At 32.8% G+C, this 5160-nt stretch overlaps 1 long non-coding RNA gene across 1 annotated transcript; it reads left to right on the plus strand.

Moving 5' to 3' along the window:
* Positions 1–2123: 2123 nt before the first annotated feature.
* LOC132726964 (uncharacterized) lies at positions 2124–5160 on the plus strand. Its single transcript, XR_009625273.1, has 2 exons — positions 2124–2202; positions 3870–5160. It is a non-coding gene; the product is annotated as an uncharacterized LOC132726964 (long non-coding RNA).

Here is a 5160-nt window from a genome sequence, read left to right on the forward strand (position 1 = left end):
CATTTGGTACAGTTGATCACACTTTACTGCACATGAGAAGTTCTTTTTTCTTCTTCTTCATGGAACTTCAAGCATCTGCCATATGTAATGACATGTCTGCAACCCTAAGCAATAAGCTTTTATTATATGCACAGGCACAAGTATCAGACCTGGGAAGAAAAATATTACCAGATTGATAAAAAACCTGTGTTCATCTTAAAAGTGTCACAAACCAAAAAAAAAAATGTAAATGATGATCCCCTTTAAAAATATACTTAAAGTTAATAGTATATTTTTAAAGGGGGTCATTATTTACATTTTTTTTTTTTGGTTTTTGACACTTTTAAGATGAACACAGATTTTTTATTAATCTGGTCATATTTTTTCTTCCCAGGTGTGATACTTGTGCCTGTCATTATATGATGATGACTCAGGTATCCTTGTATCTGGTAAAGTAAATCTTAAGATTGGTTTATTGACTATGAATTGTCCTTGCATCTTGGCAAGACAGAGTCTATTCTTTTTGGTTTAAGTTTCAACATAAACTTTTAAGTTTCAACATAAACTGGGCCAAGCCTCCAGGTCACATGAAATGGTACTGCTATAAAGTACACATCTTTTGTTAAGTATTTAGGTGCAAACCTGGATCGAATTCTTTTGGCGTCGCCCTTTGATGCTTTGCATCAATGCTTTTCTTGTTTATTTCTAAAGGGCTCCACTACATTTTACCTCTGTAGGGCAACCGCTCTAGGCAACAAAGGGCATTTCTCTGTAGATGTTATCCTGTTTATTTTAATTAAATACAAAATATTATTATTAAATAACTTGTGCAACTTTTGTTACCACTGAATACGAATTATGTATTATGTTGACGTTATCGTGTTCATTTTTTTAATACAATACAGTTTGCTTTAAAAAAAAAAATAGAAAAAACAAAACGAAAACACACACCACAAACACGTGTTTATGATGTAAACAATAAAGTGGACTTCTGCCTTATTAAGGGAGATCATAATCGGGTTTTTAACTTTGAATATTCTTCTGTTGCCACGTTGTAATCGGTAAAGTGGTCTTACGCTGAATTCGGAGGGCATGAATTCGAGACACGATTGCGTATTGTACTAATAGATTATCCTTCAAAATTGTTTACTGTGTATGAAATGTTTCAAGGTCCACCTCGGACTCCTGTCATTTATTTCCGTAGATAATTTGATACTGTGAGAAACACTGGTTTTGTTAAATTCCCTCAGCTATAATTGAAATACTGTTGAAAGCGGCGTAAACCATATATTAAAAAATAAGAAGATATAAAACATAAAATGCATAGTTCATTATTTTCATAGGCTCTACATAGCACTGTATTATGTGCAGACAAAAACGAGCTTCTCCGAAAACCATATTCACACAAATTGAGGATCCTACATGATCGTCTTCAATACAAGGGAATCTGTATTAATTTTAATATGCAAAATTATCCGCTTATGAACATACAAAATAAATCCACGGATCTTTCGCCTCGAATCGAGAAATGATCGCGGCTTCAGGTCGCCTCAAAGATGCGATAGTAAACGCATACCGCGTGTCAGCGAGTTTTAAATAAATAAGAATATCTGTAATTATGTGAAATGCGTGAGAAATTCAAGCCATAGCATGAGAACGTGATTCCTCCTTTAAATTTAGTGCAGGGATATTATTTACTAGTATTTAGCTGCGAGAGAAAATAGAATAACTGATGGCTGTTAATAAATGAGCCGTGTCACGACAAAACCAACAAACTGTTCGCTTTTAAACATTTTAATAAGTAGAGAAACTGATAGCGAACAGAATGGATCCTGATCAGACTGCGCGGATGCGCAGGCTGGTCTGGATCCATTCTGGTCGCAAACGCACTATGTTGGTTTTGTCGTGACGCGGCTCAAATAAATTTTTATACGAGTAGAAAAGTTTTAAAATAAATGTCTGCTAGATTTATATAATTAAGACTACCAGTGAATCATGACTTACGTACAAATCGTTGTTACTTCGAGTTGATCATACATTTTTAAAACGTAAATTTGATTCAGTTCCTACTAACTGATATATACAATTCGAAAATGTTACATACGTATGATAACATGGAAGTTTATGTAGTACCGAGATACACATAACATCAATGGTAGGATACTACGTCATCGCGCACCTGCTGAATGCTCCCACTTGGACCATTTTTTCGTCGACTCAAAGGTAAAATACAATTTTATTATAAGAAAACGTAAGAGTATTAAAAAATCAAGTAGCGCACCAAAGAATGGCTATAGTTCTTGAGATAATTGTAAAAAAAGTTTATAGATTTATTGCCTGGTTTAGGCCTGAAAACGTGATAAGTGTTTTTCTCTGAATGCTCCCACTCGGACTTCTCCCGAAACATATATGAAATAAGGTTGAAAACCTTCTTTAAAATTATTTTTAACGTACCGGAACATAAACCGAGTCATGTACGAGGGTTGTCCAAAAAATTCGTGCACTGCAGTTATTGCCGTGAGAGTTATTAATGAAAAACCATGAATTATATATCATTTGAAGGGGAAATCTATCTCAAATAAGAAAACATTAGAAAAAGCCGTGTAATCGGTGTGTCGTGTAAAAGAATGGTCATTAAGTTACCTTAGTAACGTAATACCGGCGCACGACAAAAAATGGGTTAGTTCATTACTATGGTAATATTAATTATTTTGTCGCTTGTAAAGTGGCATTTGCTTTTTATGTCATAATTTGTTTTACTGTCAATAGAGGAATGATTAATGCAAATAATTTTTAGTTGTTTTTTTATCTTATGTAACGTACATGTAACATATTCCACCAGTGCATGAGTATATTGGACAACCCTCGTCACATGCGCCGGAATTACGGACGAACGTTTGCCTGACCGGTTGTCATCATCTACCTCCTCTCGCCCCTCTACAGAGCATTTGTGTCATTCAAAAACCAGCCTTCGTTACAATGAACTTGTCACACTGCCCTTTTAAATTCTTTGTAGGTATCTGTCGGTGTTTTTCCAATACTTGCCCAAAATTTAATGATCGTCCGTATTTCCAGACGTTTAGCGACTAAAATTTTCACGTTATTACAGTATTGACGACCACACAGAAATGTTTGTTACGGCCGTTATAATTGGGCAATGACGTCATTTTTTCTATTGACGTCAGGAATACGTATACACACTTTTTCCTGAATTTTGACATTAATATGTAGTGTTTAAAGAAAACTATGATGCATCAAAGTCATGAACTAACCCAATTTTTTGTCGTGCGCCGCTATTACGTTACCAAGGTAACTGTATGGCGATTTGTTTTCATGACATTACAGTTACACGGCTTTTTCTTTTGTTTTCTTATCTGAGACAGATTTCCCCTTCAGGTGATATATAATTCATGTTTTTCTATCAATAACTCTCACGACAATAACTGCAGTGCACGAATTTTTTGGACAACCCTCGTATACCCATTATTTTATATTAGTTACAAATGTTTCTATTTAAAAGTCAGTTTTTCTTAATTCTTTTTATAAAAATGGAAAATGCTCCCACTCGGACTCTACTTGAGAGATGCTCCCACTCGGACCCAAATTTATACAAATTTTGAAAGCACATTGCTGTCTCAAGATATTATTATTTTTTTCAAAATATCTTTATATTCACATTCATATAATCAGTAAGAATTCAATGAAACGGCATTTTTAAAATACGATACTAATATTTAAATTACTAAACAGTCTCGTAAATATGTCTTCTTAGAGGATTAGTATAAGGGAAAAAAAGTTGTGTTGAAACAATTCCTCGTTTAGAAGAGTCGCTTAAATAAGAAACAAATTGTTTATACATTTTAAAAATATAATAACGTTTTGTTTTGCAGAAAGTATTTGTATTTGTGACCAGTATGGGAAAAGGTATAAACCACATTGCGACGTAAGGAAGCACATGGCAGGACATCTTGGCACGGTCAAGCTGGAGCAAATATTTTAGATACCAACTGTGGATATATCTCATTGAGGAGGAATACTCTAGAAAACACAAGAATAATAGTTCTTTGAAGTAATTGTCTTTTGTTCAGTTTTTTGCGTTAATTTTTGGACAATGTGTCATAAAGGATCAATTCATCTGAAATTTCACCACTGGAGGATAGATTTCAATAAAGTAAAATACCGCAAACAAGAATGACAACTCTCCAGTTTTGGAGTTATTGCTCTTTGTATTCACTATCATTAGTTTGCAAGGACCATACCTCTAAAGGTATTTGAGATATAAACTTAAAACTTTATATTGAACATGTTTAATAGAAGTGAATAGCAGAGCATAAGGACCAGAAGTGTTCACTTAATGCTTCTTTGTTGTTTTACTTTGTTTTTTTCATGGGAGTGTTATTTTTGTCATGATTTATTATGTCTAGGCTATAACTTTTCATTAATTTTCACGAGTATCATTACTTGGATTTTTTACACGTATGTAAGGGTTACTTCCCCCTTTGAAATGTACTTCCTCCTTATGGCGGGGGATTTTGCTGTCTGTGATTCCTTCTTGTATTATTGTTATTATTTTAACGTCATTCAAATATCCTGAAATCATTTTTCTATGATTTTATTCATAAATATAATGCTTAAATGAAGATTTATCAATATTGTATGTCCCGAAAAGCATTATTTGTAAATATAATACCGAATTTACATTTCATAAAGGGAGGTAATTAGAAATATATTTTCCATTAAGTGTAAGTTGAATCTTTCAAAAGGAAATGAATGCATTATGCATACATGTATATTTTAATGATTACATATATTTTGGACAAGCATTTGCAGTACGTATTTTACATATTCCTTTATGTTTGAAAATTGTTTAAGTACCATAAATATTAATACATTTAATTTATAGACAATTTCAATTGGTAACAGCCTGAAATATAACTTTCATGATCTTTGATTACCAAAATATGGTAAAGACTGTGATAAAGAAATAACTATGAACTTTGTTTTCTTATTTTTTTTATCTTTTTATTTAGGTAAAAATACGAACACATGATAACTTTCATACTTAAAATTGTCAAAGTTGTTAATAATTGTGACGCCGTAGTATGGCAGTACATTGACTTTTTAACCAGTTCATGACAAAAATGATTTACATGTTGTTCTTTAATAAACTATTCAAATCAA

This window comes from Ruditapes philippinarum, unplaced genomic scaffold (genome assembly GCF_026571515.1).
Source record: "Ruditapes philippinarum isolate M1 unplaced genomic scaffold, ASM2657151v2 ctg11785_1_1_1_1, whole genome shotgun sequence".
In the NCBI taxonomy this organism is placed as follows: domain Eukaryota; kingdom Metazoa; phylum Mollusca; class Bivalvia; order Venerida; family Veneridae; genus Ruditapes; species Ruditapes philippinarum.